The 24447-nt window shown below is 41.7% G+C and overlaps 1 long non-coding RNA gene across 2 annotated transcripts in view; it reads left to right on the plus strand.

Moving 5' to 3' along the window:
- The window catches only part of LOC116784225, a 31577-nt gene extending 11516 nt beyond the window's left edge, over positions 1 to 20061 (plus strand). The window contains exons 3-4 of one of the 2 annotated variants that reach the window (XR_004356000.1): positions 14288 to 14441; positions 19937 to 20061. This is a non-coding gene — a long non-coding RNA (uncharacterized LOC116784225). Of the gene's footprint in view, positions 1 to 14287; positions 14442 to 15093; positions 15189 to 19936 lie in introns of those variants that run through there. The other variant, XR_004356001.1, reaches the window with a different exon arrangement.
- The last annotated feature ends 4386 nt before the right edge of the window (positions 20062 to 24447 follow it).

The following is a 24447-nucleotide window of genomic DNA, read 5'->3' on the forward strand; positions in this document are numbered from 1 at the left end:
TTGGATTTGAGGCTCTTGGAGGGGAAAAGATTATTTATCAGGAAGAATTCCCCAACACCTTCCCTCCCTCTCAACTTTCAGCCTGGTTCATCAAAGCCAAAAAGTAGCTTTACATGATGAGAAATATACTCTCAGACTGCCTTGCTGAAGGCAGAGTCCTCCCTTGTAAGATATAGGGAAAGCTTCCTTAAATTTTATTCTTAAAAAAAAAAAAGTGCTTTCAGTGTTCCTGGTGGGGACTTCCACTCCTTGGAAGCTACTGCTTCCCTGAAAAACCTTTGGTCTTTTAGAGCATTTTAAAACAGATACTCTTAGGAAATGCTGTATTGCTGTGGAGCATCTGGCTTGTAATCAGTCAATCCTTTTAGAGCAACTCTTCCGTCATGACACCGACCCAGAGCATGCCTGGTGTGGTCCTGGGGAGCCATGTGCCTTATATGTCCATTGCAACTTGCAGGAGGTCAAGTAGGGGGAAGCCAAAGGATTTGTGCAAATGGTGGAGCCAAGCAGAAGGTCAGGGATGGCATTTTGTGGCCATGGGAAAGAGACAGCTCCTTCTCCTGGGTCGGGATGAGTCTCCGTCAGTGCCGAGTCTCAAAGAACCATGGGGCTTCCAGGGCTGGCACCCAGTGTTCTTAATTTTGTGGTGAATAAGAGCCCTGAAAGCACATAATTTAACCCTCCTGAAGATAATTGTTGAAATAAATCATTCTCTTGTTTAAAGAGTAAATCTTCAGCAAGTTTCAAGAGAGCCCACAGCACTGCTGATTTTAATCATTGCTCTGCATAGGAAGTGTCTCTACTGCTCAGTGTTTCCAAACCAGCACTGCTGCTATTAAAAAGTCAGGCCTGGATTTAGAAGCTGTCACAGCTCAAACTAAACCTTTTTTGGGGGGGGCATTCCTGAAATCCCAGCTGAAAGAGAAGAGGGCTGGTGAGCAGAGACCCTGCTTTCCTTTCTGGGTTTAACTAACCAGGAATTCTGAACTGCCCTTTGGTGCCTCAGTTTCCATGTCCAAACGTGGGGTCCTGTAGCCAACACTCTGCAGTGCATTGCCATTCTGGAGGGGAGAAATGCTTCAGGAAACATGGATATTTTTGTTTTTCTGGTGTTGATGGGATGTTGCTGGAATAGGGGTTGTGTATGACAGGAAATGTGCCATGGTGTGTCAGACTGTACCACAGAGAGCAGTTCCAGTCAGCCATGGGTGATTTTCACTCCACTTCCCTGTGGTCACCCAGTGGGCTCCCCAGGGCTCTGCTGGGCAGTTGCTTTTCTACAGCATGTCCTGATTTGGCTGAAATTTTTCAGGGTTTGGCTGGTCCACAAGGGATTTTTTTTTTAGGGGTGTGAAAAGGATGGGTTTGGGGGAGACGCATTCGAGCAAAGTGGAAATTACAGTGATCAGCTGAGGTCTGGAGAGCTGTGCTTCCTAAACCTCCCTGGCCTTCCTCCGGGAGCTGAGCTGTGGCAGAGATGGTTCACTGCAGAGGCAGGATGTGGGCTGGAATAACTAGCCAAGGTGTTCCAACCATGGGTGAGGTAGGGCTTGGATACACTACAGCTTCTTTTGAGGCTGGAGTGTTCAATTAGCACTTGGCAGCTCACTTGCTCCTATGACAGCACTCTCCATTCCCTGGCTGTCTGGTTAAAGGGAGTCCTGCTAATTTATGATACGTAAGTTAAATAGCAGAGAACTTGGGCCATTTGTACGTGAATCCATGATGGATTTCAGGCAGGTTCCTGCTACTTACCCATTTTTTCCTGACCACTAGTTGGAACACCAGAGAAAGTTGGTGATCTTGATATTCTCTCTTATTTTTGTTAATTTTTTCCTTTTCTTGGAGAGCACTTGGAGATTTTGTTTCTGGAGTTTTCTAGGGGTAGTGGACATTGTTGTGGTCTTCTAATCCCATTTCTCCTTGTCTTCCAAGCTGGGAAGTCCTTACTGCTCTTCTGAAGCTGATTGTAGTGCTAAAAATTAAATTCATACAGCTTTTGGCACAGCACCATTTGAGCAATTTTAAGTTGTTGGGATTTAATTCACTGTGCCATTGAAGCTACTTTGAAGAAGAAGAGATACATTTTATTTTGGTTGTATTTTGTATGAAATGTGTGGAGTTATTGGAACCAGATATATTAACTTCGTGCTAGGCTGATGTACGCCAGTTAAAAATGTATCCCCTGGCATATGGAATCAAAAGCTGAGGGTTTTCTCAGGCTCAAATGCCACCCAGCCCCCTGGATTCAAGGTACCCCAGCCCCTGGGTTTGTTACTGTGTCTAATAGATATGAAAACACTGGGTTCAAGTGCCACTTCCATCAAGTCATCGATTTTAGAGGTCTTAGAACTTGCTTTTGTCTGAAGCGAAATATTTGTCACATGTTATTAGAAAGGACCTTACTGTGGAGTAAATCAGGGTTTGTTAAATTGTTAAATATCATAAAATCAAAGAATGATTTGAGTTGGGAGGGGCCTTTAAAGGTCACCCAGTGCAACCCCCCTGCAATGAGCAGGGACATCTTCAACCAGCCCAGGCTGCTCAGAGCCCCATCCAGCTTCACCCTGAATGTTTCCAGGGGATGGGGCATCCGAAGCCTCCCTGGACAACCTGTGCCAGCGTTTCACCACCCTCATTTTTAAAAATGTCTTCCTTATATCTGGTCCAAATGTGCCCTCTTTTAGTTTGTATGCAAGTGAGGGATATGTTTAACTCCAAAAGTGGGATGAGTGTATGTCAGGAATCATTCTGTCATGTCTGAGTTATAGTAACATACATAAATCATACATGTATCATGTGTCATAAGCACAAGGTTTCATTGGCAATCATCCTTACAAATTTTGATTTGCAGAAAATCTTGGGAGCCTTCGTCTTTTTCCAAAGTTAAAAAAAAAAAATGTAATCTACTTGGAGTATTTGTAAATCAGCCTCTGAAGAATAAATTGTAAAAGAAACAGTGTGACATTTCCAGCTCTCTTTAGAGGGAGGTCTGTTCAACAATACACTTCAGGTGACAAAACACAAATATGATGCACAGTGCCAAATGGAAAGGAAGAATAGACCCTCTGCTGCTGGGAATAAAAGAAGACTATAGTAATGTGATTATGGTAATGGTCAACAAGTCATAGTCTCGTGCTTTTGTTCACTGTAATTAACTTCTCGGAATGGCACAGTCGCTTTCTCTGTGCTCATCAGATGGCCCTGCCTTTGTGTCCCAGTCTGTTATTCCTCCTACAGGGACTGCAGGCCTCCAAGTGCATTACTAAATGAATTCATTGCTGGGACAAAGATCCAGTGGCAGAATAGAGATTGATATCTTTTGTTGTCAGACATTCAATACCATATAGCAATCCAATTACTTAAGCTGTTTCTATCAGTCTTATTACGGCTCGCTATTGAGGCATGCTTTAAAGCTGGATAATTCTGTCTTGCAAGAATGTAGTGGAACAGATTAGGGCTTTAATGAGAAGGCTTTCTGTAGGCTGGGGCACTTCCATTGTATGTGTTGGGATTGAGGAATCATACCTAGGCAAAGGCCCGGAGTCATTGTTGCAGAGACCGATCAAAGGGAAGCCTGAAATCCATACAATTGCTCGGAGAAATTTTATGGGTTACGAAAAAATAAAATAAAAACTGGCCAAGTTTCTGTCTGTTATTGCCTATCTGATGAGAATCTGTGGTGCAACAGTGGGAAAAGGAAATTACTTATTGGAATTCAGATTGTGGAATGGATATCTCGTTTTGTGTTTGAACTTTCCCTCTGCTGTGCTATAGGTCAAATTCTGTGCTTAGCTGGAGCATTTTAGGAATGTTGGCAGCATGGATTCAACACAAGGCTCATTCTGCATATAACTGCCCAGGGTAGATGTTGGGAGAGGGGGGTTTCTAGTGCACAGTAAAACAGCAGGAAAGAAGGCTTTGATAACTGCAGGTAGAGGAGGAAAGATTAGACTGCCAGGTTTGCATCCATGCTCTGTAGCACAAAGCAGGTGTGGGGAATCCAGAGGCAACAAAAAACTGGAATCAGTAAAACCTCCAGACTGAGGCTGAAGTGTAGAAGTGGAAAACAGTTATTTTTCTGTGAGGGAAAAAAAAAAAGTCAACAGTGTAAATATAAACAAGTTATCTACTTTGCAAATATTTTATAGATCGAAAAGACACCTGAGTTTATTGTGTGAAACGTAAGTGGTAGAGGCTTGAGAGGTACCAGACTGAATTTATTTGTTTAGCAAGTCAGTTTGACTGCTCCTTGAATGCAGGATTTCAGATGGACTTCTAAATCATGATGAAGCTGTGCCTCTCTTTCCTAGGCCTTGACCAGAAACATCTGCACTTTAACAATTTGAACAGAAGTGCCTTGGAATTACTGAGGTTGAAGTAAACTGGAAACCCAGATTAGAGTACTTTTGTATGGAATACATAGAGGTTGGAGCCGTATATGAAAACAAGTGTTTCTAAACCTGTCTGAAATTCCACCTCTCCAGGTCACTACCCTTAAATAACTGAGGGCATGTTTTATTTTTTGGTATGATGAATGCACCAAAAGCAAACACTCACTTGATGTGAGTAGCAAAGCTGTGTAACTTCTGCAGGGCAACACTGATTTCCAACAATTTGAGGATATGGCCTGTTTTTCCTGGATGCAGAGAACTGTATGATTTATAATTTCATTATAATAAGGCTGATTTTCCACTTCTTAGGGTTGTTTTACACTATCAAGAGCTAAATATTTCCTCATCAGGGCTAAAGTCATAAACTCTTGCCAATGCACACATGTTGTCTGGCTGTAATATTTCCAAAGTATTATTTGGAAGAACAGCAATTATAAAGACATTTTCCAAAGGAAATTGTATCTGAGTTAGGATAAGGATGTGAGGGTGTGAACCTAAGTGTGAGGAACACCTGAAAGTTTATCTATGCATTTAGATTTGTTTTCAGAAAGTGTTTGCATTCCTTTCTATAGAGCACAAACATGGATTTTCTTCAGCGCTAAAGGTATGACCCAGTTCTGGACAGAAGCTAAACTTTATTTTGTGGCCTCAGTTGCCTGGTGGGGATTGAAGTTAATGTTTCATGAGGCAAAGGAGAGCACCTGTTCATTCCAGGAACAGCTACTGCTAAGATATTTGCTTTGGGTCAGAGTTAAGGTGATTTTGTGCTGAATTATCAGTTTCTCTCTCACTCAGGAGTGTAAGGAGCAATTAAAGATTTCGGGTGGCCTGACCTTTATTCTGCTCATCGTTGACTTGTAACAAGTGATGTCTACAGTAACTGCGCTCTTGTAATTTATTTACTCTGTTTAGGAATGAGGGCTTTGGACTTGGGATCTTCCAAAGGGATCTTTTTATGTGCATTTTCATTTATTTTGTCTAAATACATTGAAACCTCCAGGACAGATACTCAGCTGGTGTAAATCAGCTTAGTCCCATTGACGTCAGTGGAGCAGTGCCAGCAGCAGATCTGACCCACTTCTTTAATCTGATCACTTGTCCATCCCATTTATTTCAGATTACATCAGAGTGAGCAGAGCCTTACCTCACTCACCATGAACTTGAGATAGGTACAACCTTGCAAGTTTTGGCAGAGGACTGTCATCAGTGAGAAACATGCAAAAAGCAAGAGTAGCATCCAGTCCTCTGCCCTACAGAAAGTCCTTGGAGCCTGTGCCTGACACACCAAGCTTGTCTTAATGTGAAATTCCAGCTTTCTCATAAGAAATTATGTTGGTTTACTACAAAACATTAACCTGACACTGCATTATCTTTTTTTTATGTCTAAATATCCCTTAACTAATTAGCAATATTCACTGAGTGTTCAGAATGCTCTGTGCCACTTCAGCACTCTGTGAGTCTTCAGAAACCTCAGCACCCCAGCTGCCAAGGCTGTGCTGGTGCCCACCTTGCAAATTTCCAAGGGAAATCAGATTCAAGTTTGCAGTCACATCTTGGGTCTGGCACATCTAACTTGTCCCTTCAGCTTTTCCTGGTTTTTAAATGTTAATTTGACCCTGTGTCTCTTCCCTGCCTTTGTCCTCTCAGATCATTATTGGATGTTGGAGCATTGTCTTCATGCCCCACACTACTCTGCCAGTGGATCTCTGTATCTGATCTCTTCCAGTGGTTGAGTGAGTTTATATTTCCCTGGTAAAGGGAAGAGTTTTACCTCTTTGTTGGCTGTTTTCTATGGTAGTTTCTAATACTGAATAGCAGCATGAGTAGCACAACTACTGCTTTTTGTGGCATTGAACTGTCTTGCACATTTCTGTCCAGTTTGAATGAAGCAATCAATTTTCCCAGCAACCAGTTGATCCTCTGCAGTGTTATCCAATGTCCTACGACCCCTTTGGAACTCATCATGCAGTGGCCATTGACTTTGTACTGGACTTTCTCCAGTACCTCCCTTCAAGAGTTTGCAAATGCCAAAATGATGGGAGCCATTGCAGTTCTGGTATCTTTTCCCAAACACCAGATGTTGTCTAGGCTTGTCTTGTTCACAAACTCTGTCTTGTTTTTGCAGACTCTGGTATTTTTGCCACAGGTCTCTATCAGTGTGTTGTCTCTTACATCTGTCAGAACTGTCCCTGCCCTCTAAGTTTGGATAGAGTGGCTTCCTTTTCTTGGCAAGTTCTGGTTGGGTTATTCCTAAATCTTTTAACAGTATTTCTCTCTCTCTCTCTCCCCCATCTTCACTGTAGTATCAGCTTGACCCTCATACCAGCTTGTTTTCACCTATCAATTAATAACAGAACATTTCCATTTTTTTTCTGTACTGTCTCAGTGTAGTACTCCTGCACATTTAATAGTCTGCCTCCCCTGCCTCGGTGAACTAAGCTCTATAAATCATCCATGGCTCCAGAACCAGACACTCTCTGGAAGGGGAACACGATCCTGTTGGCTGGGAAGTTGCTGCTTAAGCTTCCCTTATCTCTACTCTGTCTCTCTGAAGGGCTTTGACTTTGATGGGATTTTTAAATCCTTCTTTCTTCCACGCAGAATATTGGTTTTGTTCACTTTTTTTCTTGTGGATGGCCCATCCCTGGACATGTCCCAAGGCCGGGTTGGATGGCAACCTGGGCAACCTGGTCCAGTGGAAAGTGTCCTTGTTCATGGCAGAGGAGTTGGAATGAGATGATCATTAAGGCCCCTTTCAACCCAAACCATTTTCTGATTTCATTATTCTATTACTCCTCTCCTTGAAGAAGAAACATGAGACCCAATTAATCTCCTTTATGTCTCTCTCCAACAAGCTTTTCTCTTCCCTGCAATTCTTGGTGCAGTCCCCACTGTGCCCAGAGAAGCCAAGCTGGAGGGCAGGTTTGCTCTTAGAGGGGGTATCATTGCTAGTGTAGAAAGGGAAATCCATTTTAACGAGAACCCCTGAATGTACTGGGAAAGGAAACCTCAGTGAGTGCACAGAAAACAAGACAAAAAAAAGTCCCATCTGTGAGGGTCAGGTTCAAGGGGTTCTTTTTCCTACAGAAGGCTGTACATTTTGTGGAGTTAATGCTTAGGAGCTTTGCTGGGTGAGGGCCTTATTAAATTTGAGTCAACTAAATAAACAGCACAAACACAAAAATTAATCATTTTTTACAATGTACTTGAGGGAAAAGCAAGCAGGCAGCTTTTCTCTTACTTTCAAGGAAAAAAATTGAGGCAGAAAAATGAAGTAACCCAGCTCTTGGGAGCAAGTAGCAAAGCAGACCCAAAATTCAGAAGATTTTTGTTCTGGGCTTTGTCTACTGCACCGACATTTTACTTTTTAAATGTTTTTCATAAGATGTAGTAGTTATTTTATTGATTTTTGTGTTTGTTTTCGTAAATGCAAAGAAGTAAATCACAGTGAAGTTAGTCCAAAGTTGGGAAAATATTGAGTTCAAGAGGTGCAGCAGAAATTTAGTGAAGATGCAAATATATGTACGTCCTGCCAAAAGCTGCTCTTTCGTTTACCAAGAAAACTTCACTAAATTAATGGATTTTAGATGAGAAGGAAACTTAAGATTATCTAATATGACCATATGTATTTTGCATGCCATAGAATTCCACTCAGTTATCTCTGCAAAACTATTTCCTGCCAGATATTGGGCCAGATCACCTCTGCTAACATTAACTACTTCAGGCTCAAAGCACTCTCCAAAGATATCCCCTGACTGGCCTGGTGTAGGTTTACTGGAGAAAGACCTAATGATTCCTAAGTCCATGGAATATGAAATGTATGTACTCTTTGTAATCCCACAATCCGAGAGATTGCTCAAGACAGGAGTGAAAGGAAGCAAAGGAAAATCAATGTTTAACTTAGAAATATTTGTCAGTTAACAAGTCACAAGGAAGTGAGTACCTTTAGCACCTAGGATAGTCAAAATAGGAATTTATTTTAATACTTTATATTAATACTTTTAATTTATACTATTTTTGCGGGGGGGGTGGGGGTGGGGTTGTATTTAAAAAACAAGTGAACCCAGACAAAACAAAAAAAAATCTTCCTTTGGTGTTTTGTTACCATCGAACTTCCTAAGTTCAGGAATACTCTCTAAAATGTATTTGAACATATTTATTTTGTAGAAGGCTGACTATCTGGACTGTGACCACACTTAAACACGTACTGAAATCCATCCTTCTTTTGGACAACATGTAATTAATTGTGTGCATTCTGTGTAGGGAATGCTTTCCTGAACTGGAGATACATCTTGTGTGCTTTAATTATTTTAAGGGATCTATTTTCTGGCATCTTGCTGCTCTTCTCCTTTTTATCCCCCTTCAAAAACAAGTCTGTTGTTGAGTTTCTGAGACCTGGAATTCCTTACACAAGGAAATCCGCTGGAACTATAAAAACCCTATGTACAATGAATAGGATGCCCACTTCAGCCTCTATTTCTGGATCTCAGGTTTTTGTCATAATGCAGAAGTGTAAACATCTTAATCCCTGTGAGGGAGGAGTCCCTCAGGTATTTCCTTATGGATCAGTCCCATAAAGAGTTGATCCCTGTCTCGGGGGCTCATCGATCTGTCTTGTCTGCGGGAGCTGAAGGGACTTTATGCATTGAATTTTCTCGGCGGTGCTATAAAATAACGCGTCCTGCCGAGTGAAGCCAGCCTGTTAATGCATGGATTTTCTGCCTTGAGTGATTTCTTAAAATCGATAACTCATTAAAAAGGAAAAAAAAGAGCTCAATTCTCACAATTCATAACCATGCAAATGACAGGCTGCCTTCAGGAACAGCAGCCGGCTGAGCTGGAGCAGTGGGTTTGGAGGATGGTGTGTTCGGTGTTTGTTCGCTTGCCCTGACTGCAGTTTCATTTTTGCTTCATGAGAAAAACGATTTTAACAACACTATTCATTCATTAATTCTTAAGAGTAATGCTCTGCTGGCAGAATGGTTAACCAGTTGCTAAAAATAGGGTCCGCTGGTGAATCCTTTAAAAATATGACTACATCTCTCTTTTAGCAAAGAGTAAAAGTGTAAATCTTCTTCAAAATCACAATCTCTAGGAATCCTTTATGCACATTATAATTCCTCAGCAAAGTGTCAGATAACTTGGAAGGGGAGGAAGCTTTCCATCCCAAGTGTGTAAAGCATCACAGTCATTAATTTATTGACTGAATTGATCTGACTTTTAAAAGACTCCCTGGCTTGGCATCAGTGTTCTGTTTATGTCACGAGCAATGAATCTCTTCTTCCACCCTGTGTGTAAATACTTAATAGCTGTAAACTTCAGAGGTCAGACCTTGCTGGATCTGTAAGTATTGTACTTCAAATTACATTTGGACTGAAGTTTTCTTTTTCTCCTGCTTAGATCTCAAGTTGCTGCACTATCTGCTCTATTTGACTTTCTTAGTGGCTTGGAAACCGTGTCAAATGTTTTTCAGAGCATTAGTCCTTTTTTCAGGGTGATTTTTCTCGCACCCAGACATATTAATTTAAAATATTTAGGGTTTTTTTTTTCAAGTGTGCCGACAGGATTTAGAATGCTCCACAGGATGCTGAAGTCAACCTCTTTCCCAAAATTTTTCCATATGATGCATGTCAGCAGCACAGCTTCAAGGAGTGTCTTCTCATCTTGCTTTCCACTCAGCTTGAGTTTAACAGGTGTCTGGAACGCCCCAGAGTAGGGCAGGATTAGTGCCTGGGATCTGGGAATAACGAGAGAAGGCAGTGGGGTGTGGGGGGAAGGAAAGTAACTGCAGAAGATGAACTGGTTCCAAAGGACACCCTCAAGCAAAGGATGGCAAAAGAATAAAATTAGGTAGATTTAACTTTAGTGTGAGAAAGAGCAAACCTTGCATGACAGCAGGGACTTTTATGGTTTAATGAATTACTGGAAGGTTGGGAGAATAAGACATGCCCTCTCTAGAAGAGGCTCGGGAAGGGCTGAGGGAATCCTGATCCCAGTAATAAATTTCTCTATCTCAAATGAAAAATGCAGCCAGTAGCATGACCAAGCATTCCTGAATGCCTGTGTCCTGGATTCCTAGCCCTTAGAGGCCAGTGGAAGAACTGACAGAGCAGGGATAGTCCAGCCAAGGGAATTAAACTCAGATATTATCCTATTTGTTTTGTGAGAAAATTATAAGGAGCTGTTCCAGGAGCAGCAGAAGCTCCGTTTTCCATGGAACCATATCCTGGGTCCCCCGTGCATTTCCTGGGGACCTTCATGAGCCCCCCAGGTCCACTCATGACCAGAAGGGCAAGAGGCAGCTCCCTCTGCATCTGCTGTGGAGCCCCACGTGTGCTGATTGGAAGGCTGGAAATAAGCTGTTTGTACTGCCTGGACAAGTAGCCATTGATCCCACACCTTCCAGGAGATTTTCCTCAGCTGGGGGCACTAATTTAGGTCTCTGTCCTCTGTGCAATGACAGGAGCTGTAGGAACATAATTATCTCCAAATCTTTTGCTTCTCCCCTGACAACTTGCATTGCAATGGGGCAGTGGGTTTGAATGTTATTAGGGGCAGACAGGAGCAGACAGCCAGCGTGGCTGCATAAGCCCTATTTCCATAGGAAATCAAGTGGAAAAGTTTGTATAGTCTATATACAACACAACAAAACCATGTCTGTCCTATTACCTTCAAGGTTGTTGTTGTAATTCTGTGTTCCATTCTGGTGCTTCATCTCATCTAGAGTTTCTAAAAATACTGCTTTGGACCTTTTGTGATTTGTTTTCCTGCAATCTCAGAGGGACGTAGGGCTGGAAGGGGCGTCCTGGGTCAGCGTGCCCAGGCTCCTGCCGAGGTATATGAACTGTAAAAGTTAAAAAGAGAAAAATACTGTATCATAAACTTCTGATTGGTACAGTGGGAAAGCTAATGAGACAAATGAAACCTTCCGTGTGGCCTTTACAAAGCTGAAAGTCGCAGCGTGGGGCAGTCCCCTGGCAAATCTTGGGTCATTACCTTATCTGCTGCAGTAACTGCCACGGATAAATGTCACAGGATGAAGGAATTTTCCCCTTTACAGCACCAGAGTATGAAGAATTCACATTTTCTTCAGCCTGGGGTAAAGATTGTCAGATTTTTTTTCATGTGTAAAAGGAGTATTAAAACGTTAAACTTATTTACAGGGGAAAGATGATCTGATCCGGGGAGAGGAGATAACGTCCCTTAGCTTTTAAATGTGCTTGAGTGACAGTAAGGCATGTTCAGCATTCTGTAGGATTTTCCTAAACAAAACAAGAACCCAGAGGAAAATAAGACAATAGTTAAAAGAAAGTTGACAGATTCTTATATACAGGTCACGTGGGAAAAATAGTATCAGTACTTTCTGAAGCTGTATTATAATGATTGAAAGAGAACCTGATGATGTAAAAGCAAAAACCATAAATGCCTGTGTTTCAGAATTTGTGCTGTTTACCTTTATCTGTGAACTGGTTGCCAGTGTTAAATGCACTTCTTTACTATATGTAGGTACTTGCAGATTGCTCAGGACACTTCTGGAATATTTATATTTCAGAATATCTAGGTTGTTTCAAATCTCAGTGGTAAAATTCCCTCTACATAGAGTTATAAATGGTCCAGGTGATCAGAGAAAGGTACAACCTGAGAGAAGGAGGAGAAGCACAATAGTTTATTTGACAATTCCCAGAAAATAAACAGAAAACAAAACAACACTTTGAAAAATCTCACTTTTGCACTTTTTAAACTGTGCTTGAAAATAGAAAGATAATTTTGAGATTGTTTTGGATCATTTCCCTTTTTGAAAGTAAAGTCAATACGTAATTCAAGCATTGACATTTTTAATGTTTTCTGTGGAATAGCTTTAGGATGAACTGGGAAGTCCACTGACTGCCTTCAGTGCTGCTTTTGGCTTGATTTTTTAATTTTACATCTTTGCCCTTTCATCAGAGTTTGATCCAGCAAACCAGGGACTACTTTAGGCTCTTCCATCGAAATGTTGGAAGCTGTGAGTAGTTTTAAGCCTTCAAACAGACTCTTTGACTTTGGTTTCACTGTTTGCATCCTTGAGCATGAAGTGTACATTAAATACTTCCATGGGTTGTCCTGTGCTTCAAACCTGAGCACTGGTAGGACTGAGGGTGATAAACTGAGCTCCCTGTTCAGAGGCACCCAGACCTGAAGTGTGCAGTGAACTCCATTCTGTGAGCAGTCCATGAAATCATGATAAGAAAGATGAAATTTGCAGCTTTATTTCAGAAAAGCCCATTCGCTATAAAAAATTGCATGCTTTAGTAGAATTAGGCAGCTTTAAAAAGTCATTCCAGGGTCTGAATCATTAAACTTTGGACCTTTAAAGGTATTTAACTGTTAAACTCCTGACTGAATGGAAACCTATTTCTGGAATGTTGTAGTTATTTTGTTTTAAGGTGTTCAGAATGAGCCCAGTCTTTTAAACACTATGTTAATGCTTGTGGTACGTTAATTTTTAACAAAGAGGTTTTCTTCATGAAAAGCACATTTTCTGCCCAACAGAATTTGATAGTGTTTTCCATTAAAACTCTGAAGACTGGTAAATTTGATATTGCTGCTAAGTTTGCTCAGTCAGGCTCAGCCTTCAGAAAAAGGCTTTCTTGTGGAAGGGAGGAAAGGGTTATTTAAAATCTATCACCCAATGGAGGGATCCCAACTGCTTTCCATTAGTGGGTTGCCCTTCATGGCTCTGTGGGAATGGCTTTAGGCAGGTGTGACTCATTTGTATGACTCTGCTTTGGGGAACCAGCTCACCAGCTGGTTTGGGGCTTAGTGCTCTGCTCTAAGCCTCACCAGGACCCTTTTCTAAGCCCACCTTACCCTTTACTCATCCCATCTTAAATTGCATCCCTCACACCATGACTGATGATCCCAGCCTGTCACTGCTCCTCTTTGTCCAGCCACCAGCAGCTAAATCCCTTTCCCCACGAGCCTCTGCAGAACCAGGGCTTTGTCACTATAGCTGGGCAGGCAGGTTAAGATTTTTGTCCCAGTTTTTCTTTGGGTAAGTGCATTATCTCCCATCCTTCTGTTGAATCAAGATCAACAACATCTTTGAAAAAAATATATGTGCCAGTCCTGCTTGCTTCACCTCAGGGTAGAACTGAGTTGACTTGGGTAGAACTAGTAAAAAAAATAGAAGCCAGTTGGCCAAATCCTGTTTTCAGTCAGCATTACATAAACTACTTTTACTCTGTTGAAGTCAGCAGAGAAAACCCAGCATGAATAGTTTATATTGACTTCTGGGATAAGTGCAAAAGCAATTAAAAATTCTTTTTATCGTTAGGTGTTATAATACCTTATAAAAGCACTTACATTAGGCATCATCAGCTTTTGAAGGAACCAAGTCCCCAAAATAGGTCCATGGTCTGTAGTGTGCCAGAGCTACAGCTGAAAATTCCTGTTTCCCTAAAAATGCCTTTACCTACTGCATTCCATTGCTTTTTGGGAGAAATACTTGCCTAAAGAAGGACCTGAAAAAGTAGTTGTGCATATGCATCACACTCAGAGCAGGGCAAATTCCTACTGAAGTTTTGTCACCCATGTTTTAGACACTTAAATTATGATAAATAGCAAGAGAACATCACCTTCAGTTTTATCCTTATGTTAATAATTAACAGCCCTATCCCCCACATGGTGTTTAATATAGGCAATACATGGAGGGGAAAAAAGTATATTCACTTAAAATTCAATACTGTATTTACAGTACTGCTTTCCCATGCTTATTTTAGGGTCATTTGGGAAAAAAGCTTGAACTCCAAAAAAAAAAAAAAAAAAAAAAAAGAATGGATTGCTATTCTGGGAGTTAGATTGTCACTTAATAAATATATTTCTGATAATAAAAATTGGTGTCGTTTTCCTTGCAGGGACTTATTCGGAAGAAAGTTAATAAAAACTGCATGGAAAAACCAGCATCACAGCTATTTTTTTTTTCTGCCTGAAATTCCTACAGGGAAGTTAGCTGAATGCAAAAAGTATGGAGAAAGAGAGAAACATTCCATTGGTCCTTAAAGCCCAAAGGTAAGATTCTCTTCCTAAAGATACTACTAAGCAAGGTAGCTCCCAAGAACCTTTTAAATACCTTTTTTTTTTTTTTTAAAGAACAAAGACTTAACTGGCCCTGCTGATGGGAAAGTCATAATGTGGCTTTTTTTTCCTGATGGCTTTCTATTCTTTGCATGTGTGACAGATGTCAATGAAGTTGAAAAGTGTCCATTTCCCAGCGGGATGCTGGCTGTTCCCCAAAATGCCTGGGCAGTTTATAGAGGCCCTAATATCTCCTGATGGTGATGGAAGGATTTGTAGGGAAAGATTCCTGCCGGGCAGGGGCCTGCTGCCTTTGAATAGAAGGCAGCCAGCAGCTCTACAGGCCCCAGCAAGAGATGCCACTGCACCATCAGGAAACTTTGATTTATTATCTGAGAAATTCACCATCCATCTGCATGAAGGGGTCACAGAAGCAACTTTCCTAATGGGAATCTGAGACCCCCATTATTTCCCACTTATTGCTACAAGCATGAAAAATTGCTCCAACTGAGAGAGTTGGACTTTCAGGACTTGTTGCCATGGTTGGATTTATAGGAATATTTAGGAGCAATGCTTAGTGGTTTTTTGGTGGTTTTGGTTTTTTTGGTTTTTTTTTTGAACCTATAAACTCCAACAATTTTCACAGGTTTTTGCTAATTAATGCCACCACTGTGGAAATGGGAGCAGTTCTGCAAACAAGCTGCGACAAATGGGATTTTTATTGCCAGTGGAAAAGCCCAGGGAATAATTAGCGGGTCCACAGAGATCTCCTGATTACAGACATCTGCATTGGTAATGTCCAGACACAAAGATCCCAGAGGGAAATGTTTCGGGATTTTCACCTTAGGGCACATTTATGTTGTCAGCTACACCCTTCAAAATGCAGTCGGACATATGTGGGAAAATATTTTGTGAAATGTTAGACCGAGGAACCTGATGTTGACTAATCTGGACTGGGGAAGCTGGCTTTGCTTTCCAAAGTACTGTCCAGCAGCCAAGACTTGCAGATCTAATATTTTGATATCTCATTAAGCCTGATTTCACAGAGATATTTCTCGGTGCTGCATCTGAGTTGCCTGAGATGCTTTTGCAGTTATCGCTGCTTTGGTGAGTAGGATGAAGAGGAAACAACAAGACTGATTATTAAAACACCACATGACTCCTTGAAAATGAAGCACCGAAAAAAAGAAGTCATGTCAAGACAGGATTTATTAGTTCAGGTTGAAGAGTAACTTGATTTGGGATTTTCCTCTTGCCAAAGTGATTCACAATATAAATTATGGATCTACTTATAGAAGCAGTCGAGGTTTTGTCTTTTTTTAAGACAGCACACTTTTAAACTGGCTAATAAAATATTAATTTCAGGCCTTTGAAGCAGAACTTTGAGCTAAAGGTTTTTTAAAAACCACAATTATTTTCATTTTTATGGCATTAGAGCACAGTTGCCCCAGTCCTAGACCGGTTCATGTTGTATTAAATACCATATAAATCCCAAACAAAACTCATTCCTTTCCTGAAGAACTTACAGCATAAAGGTTTGCTTGCTTTTACCAACTGTGTTTGTATATAGAATTTAAAAATAAATTAAATTTACAATGCCTATGATTTTAAAATATCCATGACACAAAGTAGACCTGTCTTGCTTAGAATCTCTCTGTGATGGGATCTTCAATCCCACAAGCCTTGCAGCAGAAAATGCCCTTAAATTTGTATTTAAGCCCATCCTTCTCCGGGAAAACCATTAAGCAAATGATTAATTTTAAGATACATTTCAGTCCCAGTGGCATCATTTATCCTACTCACTGGTCAGGCAGTCACTTACAACAAAGTTAAGTACTGAGCAGACCTAATTGTGAATCAAGGCTGCCCTTCAAAGTGTCATGAGAAGCAAAAATAATTCTCCTGGCTTTTAAGCCACTACATGCACAATACACAGTGAGAGCTACATCCTGTAATGCACCAACATACCAGATATTTCCACAGATCTCTCTTGGCTTAGCTTTTCTGCTTTCTCTGTGATGAGGGGTGGGGGTAGAAGGAATGAAAGGTCGGGAAAGAAGGAGAATTCAGAATTGCTGGGGATATTTTTGCTCCCTGATAACCCCTATGACAAGTACATGTATATTCATGGGCACTGAGTGCTGGAGCCTGTATTTGTTGCTGTCTGGCCCAGGATATTTACAGAGATATGAAGCAACCTCAGAATGAGGTTTTTAATAACCTTACTCTGAGTTCTTATGAAGTCTTTCCAGAAGTCCCCAGAGATGCCTGTGATCACATGTATCTTATTGTCACCGCCTTGGACAGATGGGAAAGTCCCCAGAGGAATTGCTTCAGAGTGGTGTTTACTGCTCGGGATGTGGGCTGCAATGACACTGGTTTGGTGGAACATTTGCACTGGTTTTGGGGTGCAGGTGAAAGAACAGTGTAGTTTACAGTGCCCTGCAAACAGTATTTTCATTTATTCTGGGTAGTCTTTCAAAGTATAGGCTATTTACATGCACAGTCCAGGATGACTTTGAGCTCCAAGTTGGTCTATTTTTCAGCTGCATTTACGGAAGTGGTTGGCATTGGTTAAAGGGATGAGCGTGTGGCATGTGTATCTGCTGTTCAGAAATATGATATGAATTCCTGTAAATAAGGTATTTAAACATAAATGTGTTTGACTGTTTTCTAATGAGCCTTGTTCAGAGGCCCTGCAGGGTTAATTAGGTTCCTAGATCTTATCTTTACTCTATTACACTAAAGGCAAAAACCTCTACAGGAACTGAATCCACTCAGAAAGAGCAAATAAACTGGCTCTAAATGATCACAAACTGACCAAGCTTTTCTGCTTCAGCTCCCTGTATGCCTTCAGGCAATTGGGATTTAAAAGCACCGAGATTACAGGACCATAAAAAATACACATTTACATTTACGTGTGGTCACATGCAAAATTTAAGATTTAGAGAAAGCCACAAAGGGAATGTTTAACATAAGTAGCGAGGCACAAGCTGAATTAATGACACAGCAGCCCCAGCAGAAACACAAGAAAAACATGTAAACCTTCATCTATTATTAGTTGCTGTAGCCCACACTCCAGAGCACAAGAACTCGTGGTCATTAAAGCCTGTTGTTTTCCAGGAGATCTTTTAGCTGCCTCATGAATGGGAGCTGGGCAAGCCCTGAAGTGGAGTGAATTCACATGTGAGAGTCCTCGTTTTGAATTCTGTTCGTTTGTTGGATGATTAAATCACTAATAATGTTAAAAGAGTAGCCAGAACCCTCTCCCCACCACTGCCGAGGTGGAGACACTGCAGGAGGGCTCTCCAGCCTGTCTGTGCTGGACATCCTGGGATGGCAGAAGGATACAGACAGTGCTCCCAGGATGTGCATCACCTCCTCTAGCACTGACAGGGGTTTGCATTCCTGCAGCCCCTGGCCATGCAGGCAGACCTTTTGTCCCAAACCTTGCACATCTGCTACAGGCAATTCAGGAGCTTGTAGCAACTACAAGAGCATGTAGTGACAGGAGAAGGGGAAATGGCGTCAAACTGACAGGGATTAGGTTTAGATTAGATATTAAGAAAAATCTCTTCCCTGTGAGGGTGGTGAGGCATTGGCACAGGTTTCCCAGAGAAGCTGTGATTGCTCCATCCCTGGAAGTGTTTAAGACCAGGTTGGATGGGGCTCTGAGCAACCTGCTCTAGTGGAAGTTGTCCCTGTCCACCTTTGGGGGGGTTGGAATGAGATGGTCTTTAAGGTTCCTTACAACCCAAACCATTCTGTGATTCTATGTTCTATTTCCTTAAAAGTCCTGTGATGTAATGTAATCCACATTCTGATGGAAAGCTTCAGGAGTAGATTCTGTCTGTTTTTCCACATGTTGGTACCACACCTAGAAAACTGGCTTTCAATCTGAGATGTTGGCTTCCCAATGCAGCTGCAGCACAAGTAAATGTTAGAGATGAAGAGAAACAAATTTTCTTTTTAGTTTTTCCTTGCCTTGACACCGATGTCTTTGCAGGAAATACATATTTTTTTCACAGGAGTATCCTGTCAGGGAATAAAAGCTAGGCTGGTTCATTTTAAGCAAATCTGAGTTCTGGTTGTGTAATTATGGATCTGCTCACGTGAACATGCACAAGAAGAACATGGAGGAGTTCCCAGGGGAAAAGTAATGAAATCTGTTTGTCTTGCAAAAGCTATGTTGTGTTATAATATAGCAAAGGATAGCATGAGAATTTCTCATGCAGGACATTCTTCAGGAATAAAACTCAACTGTCAGATGAGTTTCAGAAACCAGTTGTCCTGTTGGAAATTTTTCCTTCTGGAAAAAGTTTGTTTGTTTAGTTCCTTTGCATATTGCAAACTACTCACCACCTTAAGCAGAGTCTGTTCCTCAGCTGGTCCAGCTCAGCGCAATAATGGAGATCAATAGTGCTGCTACTTAATACCAGCCCTGAATTTAGAATGCTAATTGTTTAACCTTGCCAAGTGGAACGTGGTGTATTTTTGACACCACAGTGGTAGGGAGCTCAAGCTGTAGAGAGGGATCCCACCACATCAGGCACTGCATAAGCAAAGGGGAAAAAGGACGTTCTCTTATGCATGCACTTATTTTTTTTTGCACCTAATTAGACTAATTGAAAGCTGTGGGCCTCCTGATGTAGTGAAAGTTAAGCATTTGCAGAAATCCTTACAGGATGAAGGAATAAAGACATGGATTGTAAGACTGAGAAAAGAAGAAAAATCAGAAGGTCATGTTGTTTTATCTCTCAGCGGAGTTTTCTCCTAGGATTTGTTATGATTTACTGTCATTACATATTATGTAAACAGTCACTGTTTCCATGAAGTGGGAGGTCCTGGTAATCTCCTGTAGCTATTCAGCATTGTTTGTGAATTTAACCAGAAGTGTACCTCCTTACTGCACTGGAATGATCAGGGATCTGTATACCCTGTAGCCTCGGGTTATGGCTGTGACCCCATTAAATGTGTAAGTGGGGTCTCCCTATTAAGTCAGTAAAGCCAAGGAAGTCTGAGATGATTTCCATGCTTCCTGCTGTTGTTGCCTCCTTAGTGGATGCTCTTGACTCATCCAGATTAGCAACTGCCTGGCCTCAGGGCCCATGAAAATACTCTGGAAGGATACTTTCTTTTTGAACTTTAGGGAATGACTGAGTGGCAGGTGTGTTTAAAAAAAAGGCAAATAGAGAATTAAGCCTCCTTTTTTTCCCCCTGTTTCCTTCTAAATCCTTTACTAAACTGCATCTTTACTTCATCCCCTTCCAGCAGAACCTGTATCACTTAGTCATACAGGCTGTCCACACTTTCTTCAACAGCAAAGGCAAAGCAATTCTAGCAAATACCTTGCTCATAGTCTTGTGTTCCTCCTGTTGCAAATCCCTGCCTTCTGGAGTTTGTTCCCTCACCTGTGCCCAAAGTTCCACTGACATCAGTGTGAGACTTCCCAGGACATCTGAGAGTAATTTATTAATTCCTCTTTCCAGGAGTGATTCCTTCAGTGCTGCCATTCCAGTGGAGATTGCAGCAAGGTCTCCTTCCATACCAGTTGCTGCACTGGTGTAGATCCTCTGGCACCGATTCCTGTCCCTGGGAGTTGTCCCAGCTTGATGTCTGCAAGGATGTGGTGAGAACTGCACTTCAGTCCTGTGCTTGCTCACTGGGCTGCCAAACATGCACACTTCACTGGGCACTGGAGAGCACTCTCCTGTTGTGGGCATGTGATCCACCTGACTAGGTAGGCCAGCAGCTGTGGGATTGTCCATCTGCTGGTCCTCCAGATTAAACATTAGCCCTCATGTCTCCTCTACAGCAAGGAATTTTCTCCAAATACGCTTCTCAAAGAACATTTCTTCCTTCTCCCCTTCTACACCAGCAATACTGTGAGACAGGTGATCTAGGTGGGCAGGGTGGGAACTTAAGCACGCAACTATCAAAAAATAGATCTTATTCTTTGGGTGGATTTTTAAATGTAATTGCTCTTCAGTGGTGAACGAAACAAAGCACACAGTTACAGCAAGATGACTACACAGTGTTAGAAGGGGAATCCTGTCACATCTACAGGGTGAAGGCTTCTGGGCTGTGAGCTGGTGAGATCTCCCCAGGAGGCAAATGCTTCATGGAGAACCTCTTCCACGAGAAATCTTTTAGCTTCTTATGGCTTTGTTGCTACTTCTGCTCTACACTGACCATAAATATTTATTTATCAATGCTGCTAGAATTTTTAACTTCTGTAGATGGGGATGTTTGATCTGACTGTGGGGGTTTTTTTCCAGCTGACATAGAGAGAAATATTTGAAATAGATTTAAGAAATAGAGTCGTTGTTAATTTGTTTCTTTAGGGCTCCATTTTCCTCATGCAAGTTATTCGTAGCTCCCACTGAAGCCAATAATTTCCTAGTCCTTCTTGGCAGGAAAGGCACTGAAGTCAATAGGAATTATTTGTATCCTGCAGTGGGGGAATAAGCCTCCTTGGAAACTGTGGATCTCCTGTTTGCCATAAGCAATCCATAAGTGCATTGTCAGTAGTATGTCATTTCAGGATTTGCAGGAATCACTATTATTATTAAAGTGTACCTGTGCTATCATTCTCACTTCTTTCTGATATAAAAGTAACTGATGCAAGTTATGAAATTACCTTAATATATAGATTTCTGCTGACACTCAGTTTATGGCTTATCTTTAATTGCCTCTGTTGAAGCACTTGTTGCCCTGAGATTCAGTGCTGTGTCCAGGCCTGCTGCAGATCTCCTCTCCTCAGAATTTCACCCATTGCTCGTGAGAATTTCAACTTCTGGATAAATAAATATTTTGGGTCAGGTCTTAAAAACACAGAAGTCCTTATTCACATGTTGTTTTTGGAACGTGCCCATGTCTTAGTGGAACTCTCATACCACAATAGCTGATGGAAGAAATAGAGAAATGTAACTTCATGTCTCAGCTTCGAGGGTCAGAGGGGAGGGGAGGAGATGGGAGAAGGAGTCGACAGATCCAGTGACTGAGCTTTTCTCTGCAGGGGAATAAAAAGGGTTTAGCAGTGACAGAAAGTAGAACAAGCACAGTGTCAAATGCATCTTCCAAAGAGAGCGAAAAATCAGATCAGGCTAAAACAAACTTATGTGGCAGCTCAGGGGGAGCTGCAACTAGCTGAACTCCCCCCCTCCTGTCCCTCTTGGCCTTTTGTTCTAGGAACAGATGTCCCTTCTCCCCCAACTGTCTTCTAGTTTCAGAATTAAGAACTTGGGCTCTGAACTTTTAATTCGCGATTGCCTTCATAAGTTTCTCTATTCCTGGATTTTGAGATTCTTTGTTATTCTTCTAATTATCAATCCCTTCCTGTATTGCTTGTGTAAAAGAATAAAAAGGACTGGGCTTTGCTGACTTGTTGGGCCCGTTCTGTACAATCCCCACTGCCCAGATATTTAACCCTTTATCCAATTTCCAACAGTACACAAGCAGAAGAGGTTTCTGGAGCAGGATGCTTCCTGTCTTCAGGAAGAAAAATTATGTGGTACTTTACAGGCAGAAACAGTTTGAAACCATCTTTAAATAGCAGAATTGAAAATTGATCCAGAAAAAAGAAATGAGAGGAGAGAAAACCTTTGGGATAAAGTGCCTAGTGTTTCATGCCACCAAGAGAGATAAGGTTTTGTTAAATATATTCATTTTAACAGTTGTTTTTGACAGTGCCAAAGACATTTTCCACACTCATGCTAGTGAACTATGTCTCTGTTATTCTTAATTCTCTTCCAGACCTCTTAAAAGAAGGAGGTACAGACTGAGTGATCAGACACCCAGAACAGGCTTGTGGGACTTGGAAAATGAATGGGAAAAGTCAGATGTGGTTGCTGGGCAAACAGAGGGTGTCTGGATAGATCTGTGGTCACTGTGGGCTCGGGTTTGGCACTTTCACCCCACGAGTGGGTGCTTTGGTGGAGTCCCAGCAGAGAGAGGAACAGAGGTTCGTAATCACAGGTGGGACAGGCTGCTCAAGGTGGAGGTTTTTTTGGCTTATCAGCAGAGCATCACAGGATTTTAATGAAGTCAGGCAGAAAGACTTGAAGAAGAGAAACCCTTGAAAACCTTCCAGTTGTACGGGCAGACAAATAGAGAATCATTGCCTGGCAACTGAATAAAAAATTATTATAAAACATAGCCAGGTTTAGGTCACATGATTTATAAAGAGAGAGCACAATTATGAAACACCTTGCAATGACTTTAATCATGGGATTTATACACTATTGTATCTTTTAAGAATACCAAATGAGAGTCAGACATCTGATCATGTCCTTATGTGACATAAACAGCCATGAGCTGATTGAAGAGATTCACTGGAGTTCTTTGGCTCTCTCATCTTGTGATCAGATGCTTCATTTCATAGGACAGTGTGATTTTTTCAGCATATGTTTTGTGCTGAAATTGTGCTGAAATGAATTATTGTTATTATTTTCCTTCAGGCCCCCTTCTAAATGCTTGCAGGAGGGGATTGTAGTACTATGGAACCTGGCAGTGCCCTGGAGATTCCACACTTGTTGCTTCCCCTGTGCTATCTCCTGTGAAACACTAACTTGCTCATGGGGATACTGTAGAATATTGATCAGAGGAGAAAATCATTAACACAAAGTAGTTTTCCACATCCTGCCACATAGCCATTCATGCAGTCGATGTTCAACTTTGGCAGTGCAATGTTTGGGGTGTGGAAGCCTTTATTAATCAAATATTTCAAAACAAGGACGAAATCTCTCCAAATCTGCCTTGGCATTTGCTAATTTCTGTTCAGCTGCATTGATTTTTCACCCTCTATAGAGCCTTGTCCCTGTGAAGCTTCTAAATTGAGATAAATACTGTCTTACTACAGAGCTTTCCAGTGATCAGCTGGAAGCCTGAGGTCCCCTGGCTCCATCTGGATAATAAACTGCAGATGCTGGATGCCTCCCTCCACCTGATGAGCTGTCAATGTGCTGGATAGATGAGCTGTCAGGAAACGAGAGAGGTTTCAGGTTGAAACAATTCTTCTTTTTTTTTTTTCTTCTTCATAAAGAAAAAAAAGAAGCAAAAATGATTCTGTGGAACGTCTTGATTTCACCAAATCAGCATTTTTTCCAATGAGTATTGGTTCTGAGGGAAGCCAGAGGCCCTACAAGTCCAGCTGAATTTTAGAACACTGCTACTGTACCTCTTTTGAGTGAGGAGGGTTTTGGGACTCAACAGCTTGAGCTTGGTTTGCTGCATTGCACAGGCAGAATGGTTCAGCAGTGAGTCATGAGGCAGCGGGAAAACAGGGGGAGAGTTCAGTGGGTAGGGTAAAGGCCTGGAGGGTGGAAAAGTTAGTGCTATGGCAGGGACTCATTTCAGGATCCCTGAAACACTTGGCCCTACGGGATTTTAATGTACATAGTCCCGAGGTGGGTGTTACCTGGACATCAACGAGTGTGGTGGCTGGTGTAAGGATAGAATGCCAGTGTAACAGACAGTGGGTGTGGGTTTTGGAGTTTCCATTTAGGGAATGATAGTGGAAAATGTGGCACAGAGTAATCTTTGTGCGAGGTAATAATTTCAAACACTTTGCTCCACTTTGATTTCTATCTGCTGTTGTTGTGTTCAGTTAGGGAAGAACCCTAAGTAGGTGGAACTGGATCCTGCCTTTCTACATGCAGTGAGAGCTATGCTGTTTATTTCATTAAGAGTTAGATTGGACCTTTAGGAAGAGAGTTTAATTACTACTAAAATGGAATGGATCCAGCTCACAGATTCTTTCCTCAGCTTTGAAAACCTCTCCGGTAAAGGCAAAGACGTTTTAAAACAGAACCAAGCATCCGCAAAAAGATTAAAAACTTCGTCTCCCAGCCTCTCCTTCCAGCACAAAGGTGGCCTTAGCAGATATGTTTAATATTAAGACTGCCCAGGACATGGTCAGTCTCACAGGCAGGCTTTTGGGCCAGTTGACAGCAGAGGAGAGTTCCCGTGTGAATGCTGAGTGCTCCAGCTCTGCCGAGCC

The sequence above is a fragment of the Chiroxiphia lanceolata genome, chromosome 3 (genome assembly GCF_009829145.1).
Source record: "Chiroxiphia lanceolata isolate bChiLan1 chromosome 3, bChiLan1.pri, whole genome shotgun sequence".
In the NCBI taxonomy this organism is placed as follows: domain Eukaryota; kingdom Metazoa; phylum Chordata; class Aves; order Passeriformes; family Pipridae; genus Chiroxiphia; species Chiroxiphia lanceolata.